At 45.3% G+C, this 16,296-nt stretch overlaps 1 protein-coding gene across 1 annotated transcript in view; it reads left to right on the top strand.

Moving 5' to 3' along the window:
• The window catches only part of CCDC22 (coiled-coil domain containing 22), a 645,106-nt gene that overhangs the window by 551,210 nt on the left and 77,600 nt on the right, over window positions 1-16,296 (top strand). The window lies entirely within an intron of this gene.

Raw genomic sequence — 16,296 nt, 5'->3', positions numbered from 1 at the left:
CCCTCTTGGGGAAACTTTTTCTTGCTCCTTTCCGATGTCAGTAAAAGTTAATAATTGCATTACTTGTGGAAAGCAAATACCTCATAAAGATTTTCATTCGTACTGTATTCCTTGCCTTGGCCCTGACCACGACGTACCTTGTTGTCGGTTTTGTGCTTTATTTAATCAGCGCACTATCCATCGTCGGTATATTTTTGCCTCTAAATATTTTGGTTCTCAGTTTAATTATCCAGAGATGTCGTCTTTAGCCATCTGACTACCGGGATACCGAAAAAACACAAAGATAAAGACAGAGACAGGCCGCCGAGGTCCAAAACTGCTGACGATGCTTCTCTTAAGCCAGTCGCCAGTTCGCTGGTACTCAGTGAGGCGCTTTCGCAGCCCCTGATACCCACTACTTCTGATTTGCAGGCCTCTACTGAGACCCATTTGGAGTCCAGTATGCCGTGGGATTCTTCAACTATGGAACCTGCGGATGTCTCTTCCTTGGATGGGTCCGGAGCCGCTGTGCAGGCACCGGCTTCTGAGGGTGTAATCAGGCCTACAGACTTGCATATTAAATCAACACCGCCTTCATTACTAAGGCCTAAATCTCGATCCATGTCTAAAAAACCGACGCCCAGGCCACATGCTCAGGCCTCTATACCTAAAAAACAAATGATAAAAATGGCTGAAGATGTAATTACTCTAAGCAGGGGTAATCATCCCCCACCCCCAAGAGGCCTAGGGCTGAGCTTGATTATGAATCTTCTGATCAGGATTCTGTTTCTTCTCATGACCTGCATTTGTCCATACCTACTTATGAGGATTCTGATGCAGAGGATTCCATTCCCTCTGCTTCCCCTCCTGAGGATTTTTTTCTTTTGGGGACACTTTACATAATTTAAGGGAGCATTTTCACTGGGAAAGCCAGGAATTTTCTGATTCAAAAAAGAGGCTTAGGGATTTCCTCCTCCTACCTCAGCATAAGCCTTTGGCTATACCTCCTGTACTAAACATTATTGATGATTGATGATGTGTTCTCAGAATCCAGTTTGGCCCCTGATTCCCTGCCTCCGGCTTCTAGTAAACCTGACAGATACTAACGGGTTCCTGAGTCCCACAAGTTCCTTTTCAAAAATCCTGTTGCAGATCCAGAGACTATTTCTCTGGGGCCCAAGGGCATTAAGGCTTCTACTGCTAAAAATCCTACCCCTTCTGATAGAGATTCCAGGACGCTGGATAGATGGGGTAAAAAGGTTTATACTTCTGCAACCTTGGCAATCAGAGCATTAAACTGCCAATTTCATATGTTAAAATATCAACAGCATATCATTGGACTGCTTAAACAGAAAATTATGTTGATTCCTGACTGTGTAGAAAATAAAGATTTACAGGATTTAATGCATTCTGCTGAACAAGTTGGAAAACATACTTTGCAATGTGGTTTGGATTCTTTAGAGGCCTCTTGCAGGGCTGCTGTTACTGGGTCTGTGCTTAGAAGGCATGCTTGGCTTAAGGAGCAATCTGCCTGATCATGTTAGAGCTAAATTGTTAGATGCTCCTTTAAATCAGGACCGCCTGTTTGGCAACAAGGCTGAAGAAGTTCTTAAAAAGATGGAAGATAAAGCTAAATCTATGCAAATTGTTTAAGATTTTTTACAAGTGCAACCTCCAAGATTTAGTAGGCACTGGCCTACTAAGAATTGGTCTTTCCAGTCCCTTCCAGGTCCTCTCAGGCCAACCCCAGACACAGCAAAACCCCCAGGTTTTAGTCGCAGGGGACTTTCAGAACTACGCAGTGGGGGGCCTCCACTTCCAAATCTGGAAATAACAAGACACCCCCCTATGGTAAACAGTCTCAATGACTTCCTTTTAAAATTCCCAAGCACTTATCTTTTGACTGCCCCTTTGGGGGGAAAGATTGCTCTTCATGCAAAGAACTGGGAACTCATAACCCAGGACAAATGGGTTTTAAATATAGTGTCCCAGGGATACAGATTTCATTTCCACACATTGCCAACACCAAACGGGTGGCCAGACCTGCCCCCAAATCAGAGGGCAGAGGCCCAAAAACAAGTACTTTCCATCTTAAGCATGGGGGCTGTTCAACTGGTACCAGAAGAGGAAAAGGGGCAAGGTTTCTACTCCAGGCTTTTTCTGGTACCCAGAAAAGACAAATCATGGCGTCCAATCCTGGACCTGTCTACTCTAAACACCTTTCTAGAGATTCCAAAATTCAAGATGCTGACTCTTCACCAATTACTTCTTATGCTAGGCAAAGACGCCTGGTTGGCAACACTAGATTTAAAAGAAGCATACCTGCACATCCCAATCAGGGAATCTTGCAGAAGATACCTACGTTTCAAAGCGGGCTACTTGCATTATCAGTTTTCTGCACTCCCTTTGGCTTGTCTACTGCACCCAGGGTATTCACAAAGTGCCTGGCTCCAGTTATTGCATTTTGCAGGCAAATTAATATTCAAATATATCCATACCTAGACGATTGTCTAATTCAGGCAGAAAACCAGGGCATACTTTATATCATCTGGCGTTTGTAAAAAGGGTGCTAACTTGTCTGGGGTACACCATAAACGAAAAGAAATCGCAACTGGTACCCTGTCAACAAATTACATTCCTGGGTGCAAGGTTGAATACAACTGCCCAGATGGCTTTCCTCACGCCAGAAAAGCAAATTCATTTGGCAACCTACTTTAAACAAGTGGCCACAAAAACCCTGCTATCTGGAAGACAAATACTGCAAGCCTTGGGGTTTATGGTCTCCTGCATTCTTCTAATTCCATATGCAAGACTGCATATGAGGAAACTACAGTGGTATCTAAAAAAATCTATGGAGTCAACATTATCACAGCCTGGAAACAATGATTCCTATCATACCTTGCCTATGTCTGGAGTTCCTCTGGTGGGCAGAGGCCTGCCACCAAAACAAGGGACTACCATTCACACTACCCCCAGCCACCCAAACCCTAACTACATCAGACTATGCATGGGGGGCTCACCTGGCAGGGAAGTGCATTCAGGGCAAATGGAACCCAAATCAAATGCACCTACGTATCAAGCAAAAAGAAATGTTAGCTGTACAGAATGCTCTGACAGCCTTCAAGGACTACATTCTTCCAGGACAACTAATGGTAAAGATGGACACCACCATAGTTATGTGGTACATAAGCAGGGGGGTACACATTCCTACCCCCTCTGCAGACTAGCCGTGGCATTGTGAAACACAGCCTTGAGCTACCAAGTGCACCTACAAGCTCAATTACTGCCAGGAAAATTGAATACACTGGCAGACGGACTTAGCAGAAACCTCATGGACCCGCACGAGTGGAAACTGGAACCAAGGATTTTCAACATGTTGACAAGCAAATGGGGAAGCCCAGACATAGATCTATTTGCCTCCACCCAGAACTACCAGTTGGACAAGTTTTGCACAAGGACTCCCCACAAACAAGCCTGGAAAGTGGATGCTGTGTCCTTCAGCTGGAAAAATTTATCAGTCTACGCCTTCCCCCCGCTGCCTCTGCTCTCCAAAGTTCTACTAAAAGTCAAACAGGACAAACCAAGGATGATCTTGATTGCTGAAGACTGGCCACGCCAACACTGGTACCCCCTCCTGCGCCGTGTGTCACAGTTATCTTCATGGCACCTGCCTCAGATCCCTTCCCTGCTGTCTTAGCAGGAGAACCAAGTTCTGCACCCTCAGCTTCCAACATTGAACCTTGCAGCCTGGCTAATCACTTAAATTCACCCTTATCATCCCTCAGCAAACCTATGATGGATGTCATCTTGGAGGCAAGGAGACCTAGTACTCGAAAATCTTATGCTGACAAATGGAAAAGATTCTGTGCCTGGAACCAATCTCAAGGGATGAGCACAGCAGCGCCCAATTTACCTCAGATTTTGCAATACTTAACTGAAATGCTTCACAAGGGTCTGTCTTTTTCCTCCATTAAAATCCACACCTCAGCTATTTCAGCTCATTACAACACAGAACCACCCTTCTTCTCTCATCCTCTGCTCAAGCAGTATCTCAGTGGGGCAAAAAACTTGAGACCACCCAGGAAAGCTTCAACCCCTGCCTGGGACCTTAACTTTGTTTTGGAGAAACTCACTCTACCTCCTTTTGAGCCAGCTGCTACTGCAGACTTACAATTTCTTTCTTGGAAAACAGCCTTCCTTTTAGCAATCACTTCCGCTAGAAGGGTATCTGAATTACAGGCCCTTATGGCAGTGGAGCCTTTCATCATCTTTCATGTGGACAGGGTATCACTCAGGACCAATCCATCCTTCATGCCCAAGGTGGTATCCAGTGTGGCTGTTAATCAATCCTTTCATTTGCCAACCTTCTTTCCCAATCCACAGAACAAAGGGGAACGTTTTCTGCATTCCTTGGATGTGCACAGAAAACTTAGATTCTACTTGGACAGGACTAAACTTCGAAGAAAGTCTGAACAACTGCTGGTAGCATTTGCTGCAGGGGCAGAGGGGAAGGCTATTTCAAAACAAACCATTTCTAAATGGATAAGCCATTGCATTCTTTTCTGGTATAAGCACCACCTATCCCCCAGGGGATCAGATCTCACTCCACCAGGGCTGCATCTACTTCTGCAGCCTTTCTCAGAGGTGTTCCTAACAGGGACACCCTAGAAGCTGCTACCTGGAGATCTGTACGTACTTTCACCAAGCGTTATCATTTACCAATTTTCTCTAAATCCAGAGCTGGCTTTGCCACTGCTGTCTTGCAGGGCCATATAGCTGGTCCTAATGCTGTATAAACTGCTCCTCCCAACCATAGCTTTGGGAATCTACCCAAATGTAATGACTGCAGCAGTGAAACACGAAGAACATAGTACAGTTGTGTACACTTACCATAAATGTAGATGGTCGAGTGTATTCACTGTTGCAGTCCTGGTTACCCTCCCTCCAGCCCCCTAACTTTTTCTGGCTATACCTCTACTTTCCTTTACTATGCATAAAAGCCTTTTTGTTGTATTTGTTTTTTGTTGGAGGTATGCCTTTGTGTTTTTATGTTTATTTGCTTTCCATTAGGGGGGCACCTGACATCTGGGGCAAGAATAACTGATGTAATGACATCGGCTGCATGTTTTATACCCCTGATGACCTGACGTCATGGAAGAAGGGACAGCAACCGACGCAGGACCCAAGACTTTGTTAATCAAGCCGACTGAGGGCAACCTGCCAACAGATTACCCTAATGTAATGACTGCAACAGTGAAAACACTTGAACATCTGAATTTATGGTAAGTATACACAACTGTACTTTCTCTGCACTGCCCTTTGGCTTATCTACTTTGCCCAGGTTATTCACAAAGTGCCTTGCTCCAGTCATTGCAGGCAAAGAAATATTTAAATATACCAATACCTGGACGATTGTCTAATTCAGCCAGAAATACAGGACATACTTTTGAATCATCTGACATCTGAAGTAGGCACTTCATTTGTCAGCAACCTTTGGGATACGGATCTGATCTCGGATCCGAGCCGGCAACTTCTACCACAGCATAGATCCGAGCTCCTAGCTCCTCCCTTTACCCATAATCCCCTGCCAACCCTGACTGACCTCAGATGTAGTTTGCCGCGCTTCAAGCTACAAGCTGGATTTTCGAGCTCCTGCTACTTGTTGGATTTGTGAAAAAAAATGTTCTATTTTATTCCCCTTTTCTTAGTGTGAGTGAGAGCGATTGTTTAGGTACCCCATAGCCCTTTTATTTCTCTCAATTTAATTTAATTTGTGGTTATTTTTCTCCTCCCTGCCCTCACTGGTCGTAGGAGGCTTGCTAGCATAGTGGTTAAAGTGCTGGTTTTGAAGACTGAGGGTCATGAGTTTGAATCCCACAGAATCCTCCCTGACGTACCACCCAATCAGAGGGAGGCGGCTGCTACAGAAATTCAGCAGCTTTTACAAAAAAGAGCCATCCAACCCGTCCCCCCAGATCAGCTCGGATGAGGGTTTTACTCCAGGTTCTTTCTGGTGCCAAAAAAGACGGGGGACTTGAGGTCCATCCTCGACCTCTCTCTCTTGAACCTGGCAGTACCCAAAGAAAAGTTCCGGATGGTCACGCTGCAATCTATTCTCCCCCTGTTACGGGAGAACGACTGGATGTGCTCGATAGACCTCAAGGATGCGTACTATCACATTCTTGTGGACAGACGCTCCAGGAGGTTCCTCCGCTTCCGGCTGGGAGCCAGTCACTTTCAGTTCAGGGCCCTCCCCTTCGGTCTCACCTCAGCCCCCAGGGTGTTCACCAAAGTCTTGGCAGTAATAGCGGCCCACCTGAGGCTTCAGGGAATTCAGGTCTTTCCGTACCTGGACGACTGGCTCCTCATCGCCCCAACAAGGCATCTGCTCTGTTCAGGCAGGGATTACTTCCTCAATCTTGCTCCACGCCTAGGGTTGACTGTCAACATGGCCAAATCCTCTCTGGCTCCTACACAGGTAATAGAGTTCATAGGGGCGAGATTGGATTCCAGACTAATGCTTGCTTTCCTGACTCCAGATCGGCTTCAGAACCTGAGGTTGCATGTTCAGGCCATTCTCCAACTTCTTGCTCCACCGGCGGAATTGATCCTGAGGGCTCTAGGGTCCATGGCTGCAGCAATTTCTCTGTTGCCCTTAGCCCGTCTAAATATGAGGGTCCTGCAGTGGACCCTCCAAGTGCAATGGTCCCTGTCTCGCAACCCCCTGTCCCATCCTATTCCCCTAAGCAGGACTTGCAGAGGGTCGCTTGTGTGGTGGCTCCAGTCCCCGAGCCTTCACACGGGACGACCATTCTCGATGCCTCCTCCCGTCGCCACAGTGACCACGGACACCTCTCGCCTGGGGTGGGGGGGGCACTATTCAGGCAGAACCGTCCAAGGCACGTGGAACGACATAGAGACCTCCTTGCATATCAGTGTCCTAGAGATGAGGGCGGTGCTTTTGACGTTGCAGGCACTTCACGGCCTTTTTCCGATTGGGATGATTGCGGTACAAACGGACAACATGTCAGTTGTCTGGTACATCAACAAACGGGGGGAACCAGATCTTATCCTCTTTGTCGCGAGGCCATGAGAGTGTGGGAATGGGCAATATCCACCAACCGCTTTCTCATTGCAAAGCACATTCCGGGACAGTCCAACATCCTTGCAGACAGGCTCATTCGTTCAATTCTGACCCCATACGAATGGTCTCTCAATCCTCTAGTAGCAGAGCAAATATTTGCCCAATGGGGGTAACCCTGTTGCGATCTTTTTGCTTCTCCCTCAAATACCAAATGCAACAGTTACTTCGCTCTAATCCCCCCTCAGGGGGAGTCCCTGAGAGACTCTCTAGTACATGCTTGGCCTCCCGGTCTCCTTTACGCTTACCCTCCATTGCCCCTGATGCTGAAACTCTTACAGAAAGCCAGTCGGTTGGGGAGCAAGATGATCCTCATTGCCCCATTCTGGCCTCATCAGACGTGGTTCCCGTACCTATGGTCTCACCTGATTCATCCACCCTGGATTCTGGATCCCCTCCCGGATCTCATTACTCACCCTCTGGGTCTTCCGACCCCCAACCTGGTCAACCTCAAGCTGATGGCTTGGTTGCTCCAGTTCCACTCCTGATAAGGACTCCCGGAATCTCCTCACCAGTCAAAGCCATTCTAGTAGCAGCACACAAACCGTCCACCAGAAGGGTCTATCGGAGTAAGTGGAAACATTTCTCCATCTGGGCGGAGCACCGTCACTTAGATCCTTTCACGGCGCCTCTTACGTCGGTTTTGGATTTTCTAACTACCCTTTTTCATCAGGGGGCTAGCTGCTCCACAGTCAAGGTACAACTAGCAGCGATTTCGCATTATCATGTAGGGCATGAATCGGGCCCTCTAATTACCTCCAAGCTCTGTAAAGCTTTCCTCAAGGGTACCTTCCTTCTCAGACCTCCGGTCAGGGAGGTAGTTACCCCCATGGGATATATCTTTGGTTCTACAGGCCTTGACAAGCCCCCCTTTTGAGCCGGCGGCTACGGTTGATCTTAAATACCTCTCTTGGAAGACAGCCTTCCTGGTGGCCATTACTTCAGCTAAAAGGGTCTCTGAACTTCAGACTCTCTGTGCCAACCCACCGTATTTGGCCTTCCATCAGGATAGAGTTTACCTCAGGATCAATCCGTCCTTTCTGCCTAATGTATCTTCGGAAGCTAATATTAATCAATCTATTAATCTTCCCGTGTTCTTTCCCAACTATCAGAACAAAGGAGAGTACAAACTGCATTCTTTGGATGTGCACAGACAATTACGCTTTTATATTCATCGAACTGCTGGTCATAGGCAATCTGAGCAGTTGTTTGTCTCCTTTGCCAAAACCAATTTAGGCAAGTCAGTTTCTAAAGTTACCCTGTCACGGTGGATAGCTAGTTGTATCCTCTTGGCATATCAGAGTTCGGGAAGGCCTGCACCTCAGGGAGTCCGCACTCATTCTACTAGGGCCGTCACTACTTCGGTGGCTTTTAGATCTAGGGTCCCCTTGGATGATATTTGTTCCACAGCCACTTGGGCTTCATCTCATACCTTTATCAGCCATTACAAACTGGATGTTGTCTCCAGAGGTAGGGCGTCCTTTGGCTCTGCAGTGCTCCGAATATTCTTCCATAACGGCCACCCAGGATTCAGGTAGCTGGAGACTCTGTCCCAAAGGTTGCTGACAAATGAAGTGCCTACTTCAGATTAAGAAGTTATGTACTCACCATAACGTTCCATCTGAGTAGGTATCTTCATTTATCTGCAACCATCCCCCCCTCCTTCCCCCTGACCAATATGATTCTGTTTAGGATTTGTCTTAGATAAGTCCCTTCCGGGGCACAGTAACAGTTGTTATATCGGCCAAACTTGATCTGAGGTCAGTCAGGGTTGGCAGGGGATTATGGGTAAAGGGAGGAGCTAGGAGCTCGGATCTATGCTGTGGTAGAAGTTGCCGGCTCGGATCCGAGATAGGATCCGTATCCCAAAGGTTGCAGACAAATGAAGATACCTACTCAGATGGAACGTTATGGTGAGTACATAACTTCTTATTTTGTACAGAGGGTGCTAACTTGTCTGGGGTACACCATAAACGAAAAGAAATCACACCTGGTCCCCTGTCAACAAATTATATTCCCGGGAGCAAGCTTGAATGCAACTTCCCAGATGGCTTTCCTCATGCCAGAGAAACAAATTCACTTGACAACCTACTTCAAACAAGTGGTCACAAAAACCCTGCTATCTGCAAGGCAAATACTACAAGCCTTGGGGTTCATGGCCTCCTGCATTTTTCTAATTCCATATGCAAGACTGCATATGAGGAAACTACAGTGGTATCTAAAAAGCCTATGGTGTCAACATTCTCAGGATCTAGAAGCAATGTTTCCTATCATACCTTGTCTACGCCTAGAGTTCCTTTGGTGGTCAGAGGCCTGCCACCAAAACTAAGGACTACCATTCACACTACCCCCTGCCGCCCAGACCCTAACAGATGCATCAGACTATGCATGGGGGGGGGGGGGGCGCACCTGGCAGGGAAGTGCATTCAGGGCAAATGGAACCCAACTCATATGCACCTTCACATCAATCATAAAGAAATGTTAGCTGTACAGAATGCTCTGACAGCCTTCAAGGACCACATTTTTCCAGTACAATTAATGGTAAAGACGGACACCACCACTGTTATGTGGTACCTAAACAAGCATGGGGTTACACATTCTTATCCCCTCTGCAGACTAGCCATGGCATTGTGTTACACAGCCTTGAGTTACCAAGTACATCTACAAGCTCAATTCCTGCCAGGAAAACTAAATACACTGGCAGATGGACTAAGCAGAACCCTCATGGACCCACATGAGTGGAAACTGGAACCAAGGATTTTCAACATGTTGACAAGCAAATGGGGGAGCCAAGATATAGACCTGTTTGCCTCCCCCCAGCACTATCGATTGGAAAAATGTGTGCAAGGACTCCCCACAGACAAGCTTGGAAAGTGGATGCTCTGTCTTTCAGCTGGAAAAACCCATCAGTTTATGCCTTTCCTCCTCTGCCTCTGCTCTCCAAAGTACTACTAAAGATCAAACAAGACAAATTAAGGATGATTTTGATTGCACCAGCCTGGCCACGCCAACACTGGTACCCCCTCCTGCACAGTGCGTCCCTGTTCGCCTCATAGCACCTGCCTCAGACTCCTACCCTGCTGTCTCAGCAGGAGAACCAGATTCTGCACTCTCAGCTTCAAACACTGAACCTAGCAGCCTGGATAATTACCTAAGCTCTCATTTACCATCCCTCAGTAAAGCAGTGATGGATGTCATTTTAGAGGCAAGGAAGCCTAGTACTAGAAAATCTTATGCTGAAAAATGGAAAAGACTCTGTGCCTGGAACCAATCTCAAGGGATGAGCACAGCAGTGCCCAATTTACATCAGATTTTACAATACTTAACTGAGATGCTTCACAAGAGCTTGTCTTTTTCCTCAATAAAATTCACGCCTCAGCCATTTCATTATAACAGAACCTCCCCTCTTCTCTCTTCCACTGCTCAAGCAGTTCCTCATAGGGGCCAGAAATCTAAGACCACCCAGGAGAGCTCCAACTCCAGCCTGGGACCTTAACTTTGTATTGGAGAAACTCACCCTTCCTCCTTTCGAGCCAGCTGCTTTTAAAATTCCTTTCTTGGAAAACAGCTTCCCTTTTAGCCATCACTTCAGCCAGAAGGGTATCTGAATTACAGGCCCTTATGACAGTGGAGCCTTTCATCAGCTTTCATGCGGGCAGGGGTCCCTCAGGACCAATCCCCTCTTTCATGCCAAAGGTGGTGTCCAGTGTGGCCTTTAATCAGTCCATTCATTAGCCTATCCTCTTTCCTAATCCACAGAACAAAAGGAAATGGAAACTGCACTCCTTAGATGTGCACAGACAACTTGGATTATACTTGGACAGGTTTAAACCTCAAAGGAAGTCTGAACAACTGCTGGTGACATTTGCTGCAGGGACAGAGAGGAAGGCAATTTCAAAGCGAACTATCTCCAAATGGATAGACCATAGCATTCACGTCTGCTATAAGCACCATGGAAAAATGATCCCACAGGGTATCAGATCCCACTCAAACAGGACTGTATCTGCCTTTCTCAGAGGCGTACCTACCAGGGACACCCTAGAAGCTGCTACCTGGAGTTCTGTACATACTTTCACCAAGCATTACCATTTGCCAATTTTCTCTAAAGGCTTTGCCACTGCAGTTTTGCAGGGCATTATAGCTTGTCCTAATGCTATCTAAATTCCTCCTTCCATCCTTAGATTTGGGAATCTACCCAAATGTAAAGACTGCAACAGTGAAACACGAAGAACATACTACAGATGTGTACACTTACCATAAATGTAGATGTTCGAGTGTATTCACTGTTGCAGTCCTGGCTACCTTCCCTCCAGCCCCCTGACTTTGTTTGGGTATACCTCTTCTCCTTTTCAATGCTTAAAAGCTTTTTGGTGTATTTGCTTTTTTGTTTGAGGTGTATCCTTCTGTATTTATAGATTTAATTGCTTCCCATTAGGGAGGCACCTGACATCTGGGGCAAGAAAAACTGATGTAATGATGTCTGCTGCATGTTTTATGCTCCTGACGTCATGGAAGAAGAGAGAGCAACCAACGCAGGACCCAAGACTTTGTTAATCAGGCCGACTGAGGGCTACCTGCAAGCAGATAACCCAAATGTAATGACTGCAACAGTGAATACACTTGAACATCAACATTTATGGTAAGTGTACACAACTGTACTTTCCACCACCAGGTGGCACCATGGCACTTCCTGCTGTAACCCACTAGCTCGCACAGTCAAACAGGTTGCTGTGATGTGTTCAAGCTGTGAGAACTGACCTACACATTCTCTGTTCTGTTCAAGTGGTTATTATATGTAAGCATTGTGTTCCTGTTTAAACAAACACACACATATACACACACACACACACACACACACACACACACACACACACACACACACACACACACACACACACACACATACATACTCTTAAATTTGCACATTTCCAGACGGTTTAAGGTTGTTGTGAAGGATTCATGTTTGGTGTATGTGAATTAGCAGTAAGTGCTGTAAAAGTGGCCTAACTGATGCTAAGATGTTAAAACTGAAAATGAGAGCTATCTATACCAAGATATATTTCTTAAAAGTACACAGAGGTGTGCACTGTTTAACAGAGAATGTCGGATAATTTACGTGGAAACTGTGCTGCAGGTAGATTGGTTTCTTTCCTGCGGTTTTTAAGCCAAGTAGCAAATAACACTATTGGTGCTCCAGGCACAATATTTCAGAAAGAACTGCATCTTCCAGTGCCTTGAAAACCATGTAGAGAGAGCTCTCTTAAACTTTCAGATTTGCTTGTCTTTTGTAGCTGCATTTCTTGAGAAAGTTTTAAACTTTCTCTCATTTTGCATTGATGACAGACCTTGTAATGGGAATAACTGACTGCTACTTCTTGTGCCATCCTGATGACGTACCAATCAACTGCAGACATGGAAATCCAGGCAAATGCCCTTGGAAACCAACTCAAAAGTCAGGGACTTTTTGGTTTTCTGTCTGGATCAGAATATATTTCTTTGCAGAGAGAAAAAATGTGATCATTTACTGGGTAAAAGGACGTAGAACAGTTTGATATTCAGTGACTTGTGGGTTAATTAGATGTGTACAGGTGGAACTTTGTGGGGAAAATGTACTTTTTATGTGATATGGTTGAGAAGTTATTCAATCAGCTGTGTCTCCCTGTGTCATTTGGGAAGCAGCTCAGCTTGGATAACAAATATAAATAAATATTGCATGAACCTCTTAATGGTTTAGCCAATATGTATGTATGTCTTCTAGCTAAAATGGAAATTAAGCTTGTGGTTTAAATGTTTGGAGTATCCAGGTGGTGGTTAGAGTTGTTTTGTAACTGAGTTTACATTTAAAGGTGATTATTCATTCCCACTTCAGGAAAGTCGCTCAGAAGTACATAATTTACCACCCACCCTGATAACGTGTGACGTTGGAGTTGGCACTTGAGAGTGTGGGTGGTTTGTCTTTCACTTACAGAAACTGTACCTTTGAGGCCATTCACTGAATCGGGCTAAATTAATCTTGTTTTGTTGAAAACAGACCCAATGGAATGTACTGCATCCATTTATAGAGGAAAAGGTGTGGACTGAGAGAGGCTTATTTCTCAATGGCATGGAAAGATGGCAACGGTAGACACAATGAGATTCCAGTACCCGCTCTTAACCACAGCCCTATCCTCTTACTTGTCCTAGGGTTAGTACATTTTGAGCTTCATAGAGTAAGACTTTTTTTTTTTTTGCTGAAATACAAGATTTGCAGAATAAACTTAAAGCTCATTTAATGTTTTCATTTTGACCAGAATAAACACACATTGCTTTAATCTGTGGTCTGATTTTTATTTTATGTCCTATTGAAGTGTTTCATAAACAGCCATATTTGCAGTGGACTGATTTTCACCAAATCACTTCCTCTTTAGCCTAAGGGGACTTACCTGCATGTTGCAAGGGATCCCCTCTGCAAGCGATAGTTTTAACAAAACCCAATGTTAGACAATTGCTTAATGACTACTATGCCGTTGTTTCTTGTTTTGATCACACCATGCTGTCTCTGTGTAATTCACAGTTGAGCAGTCCCTTTGTCTTTAGTCACTCCATAGGAGTCCCCTCCTTACTGTCTGGTGTGGGTCACATTCCAATTTCTTAATGCTGCTGCAGCTGCATAAAGAAAAGAGGTATTGGAAGCATGCGCACATATTATATAAGCAGGCAATAAACCTAAGGGGGGTCAACAAAGGCAGTCATATCTGCATGGGTGGAAGTGCTAGCTGTTGGTAGTTATTGCAGGCGCATAACTGCAGCTATGGCTTTAAAATCAGGATGCAGGGGCAATGTACAGTTTTTGCCTGCAAACTAGGAAATCTCTAGAGAATCAAGGTACTTGAGATGTTTACCTGGGTATATTGCCAGAAGAAATCCCAGCAGTTACCCAGGTGATAGACCTGATGTTCTTCATATTTCACTGTTGCAGTCGTTACATTTGGGATAATCTGCTGGCAGGTTTCCCTCAGATGGCCTGAATAACAAAGTATTGGGTCCTGTGTCGGTTGCTGTCTCCCCTTCCATGACGTCAGGTTGTCAGGGGTATAAAACATGCAGCAGACGCCATTTTATTCAGTCTTTCTTGCAGCGCGGTGCCCGAAGCAGAAGCAGTTCGCAAGTGCCGGTCGGCCGACTCCTGAAATTTTCGCATTCGAGTTTCAGAACCAAAGTCTTCAATCTAAAGCCAAGTACCCTGTTGGGGAAACTTTTTCTTGCTCCTTACCGATGTCAGTAAAAATTAATAATTGCATTACTTGTGGGAAGCAAATACCTCATAAGGATTTTCATTTATACTGTGTTCCTTGCCTAGGCCCAGATCGTAACATGCCTTGCTGTCAGTTTTGTGCTAGATTTAACCAACGCACTATTAAGCGTCTGTATAGTTTTGCTTCTAAATATTTTGGATCGAGATTTAATTATCCTGAAATGTTGTCGGTTAGCAATCTGACTACCAGAGTCCACAAAAAAACGCAAAGAAAAAGACAGAGACAGAACGTTGAGGTCCAAAAGCAATGACGAAGCTTCTCCTAAGCCAGTCGCAGGTTCGCCGCTACTCAGTGAGATGCTTTCGCAGCCCCTGATACCCGCTACTTTTGAGTCGCAGGACTCTACCGAGACCCATTCGGAGTCCAGTATGCCACGAGATTCTCAGGGTATTGTACCCGTGGATGTCTCTCTCCTGGATGGATCTGGAGCTGCTGAGCAGGCACTGGCTTCTAAGGGTGTTTTCAGGCCTCAACATTTTTTTTTATATAAAACTGACGCCAGCTTCAAAAACAAGGTCAAAAGCATCTCCTCTGTCTAGAAAACCGACGCATGAGTGACGTGCTGAGGCCCCTATGCCTAAAAAACAGATGATCAAAATGGCTGAGGACTTAATTACCTTGATCAGGGATTCCCAACCCCCCCCCCCCTGCTAAGAGGCCTAGGCAAGGCACTGATTATGAATCTTCAGATCAGGTTTCTATTTCTTCTGATCAGGAATTTTCCATTCCCCCCTATGAGGATTCTGATGCAGAGGAATCCATCCCATCTGCATCTCCTCCTGAGGATTACTCTTTTGGAGAAACTTTGCATACTTTAAGGGAACTTTTTCACTGGGAGAGTCAGGACTTCTCTGAATCAAAAAAGAGGCTTGGGGATTTCCTTCTTCTTCAGCATAGGCCTTTGGCAATACCTCCTGTATTAGACATGATTGATGATGTGTTTTCGGAATCGAGCATGGCTCCTGATTCCCTACCTCTGGCTCCTAGTAAGCCAGACAGATATTACAGGGTTCCTGACTCCCACAAATTTCTATTCAAAAATCCTGCTGCTGACCCTGAGACTATTTCGCAGGGTCCCAAGGGTGTTAAGGTCTCTACAGCCAAAAATCCTACCCCCTCTGATAGAGATTCCAGGGCGTTGGATAGATGGGAAAAGAAGGTTTATACATCTGCTACCTTGGCAATCAGAGCCTTAAACTGCCAGTTTTATATGCTTAAATATCAACAGCATGTTATGGGCCTACTGAAACAGAAAATGATGTTGATTTCTGATTGTGTGGAAAATAAAAGAGTTACAAGAATTATTGCATTCAGCAGAACAGGTTGGAAAGCATACTTTGCAATGTGGTTTTGATTCCTTGGAGGCCTCTTGCAGGGCCGCAGTTACTGGATCTGTGATTAGAAGACATGCCTGGCTCAAGGAGCAAAATCTGCCTGATCATGTTAAAGCTAAATTGTTGGCTGCTCCCTTGCAGCATGACACTCTGTTTGGTAATAAGGCAGAAAAGGTTTTAAAAAAAATGGAAGATAAAGCTAAATATATGCAAACTGTAAATGATTTCTTGCAAGTGCAGCCACCCAGGTTCAGTAGGCACTGGCCTACTAAAAATTGGTCCTTTCCTGTGTCCAACAGAGCCACTCAAAAGGTTCCAGATAACAAACACAGGGTTCTTACAGGTCAAAGCAATGGGGTGCCTCCACCTCCAAATCTGGAAGAAACAAAGGACAACCTTACAGTAAGCAGTCACAATGACTTTCCTCTACCATCACCAAGCACTTATCTTTTGGCAGCCCCCTTGGGGGGAAAACTAGCACTTTATGCTCAAAATTAGCAGTTAATTACCCAGGACAGTGGGTATTGAACATAGTATCCTAGGGGTA

The sequence above is a fragment of the Protopterus annectens genome, chromosome 8.part0, assembly GCF_019279795.1.
Source record: "Protopterus annectens isolate FY-2018-M chromosome 8.part0, PAN1.0, whole genome shotgun sequence".
NCBI lineage: Eukaryota > Metazoa > Chordata > Ceratodontiformes > Protopteridae > Protopterus > Protopterus annectens.
This window is presented reverse-complemented; position numbering and strand designations above follow the sequence as displayed.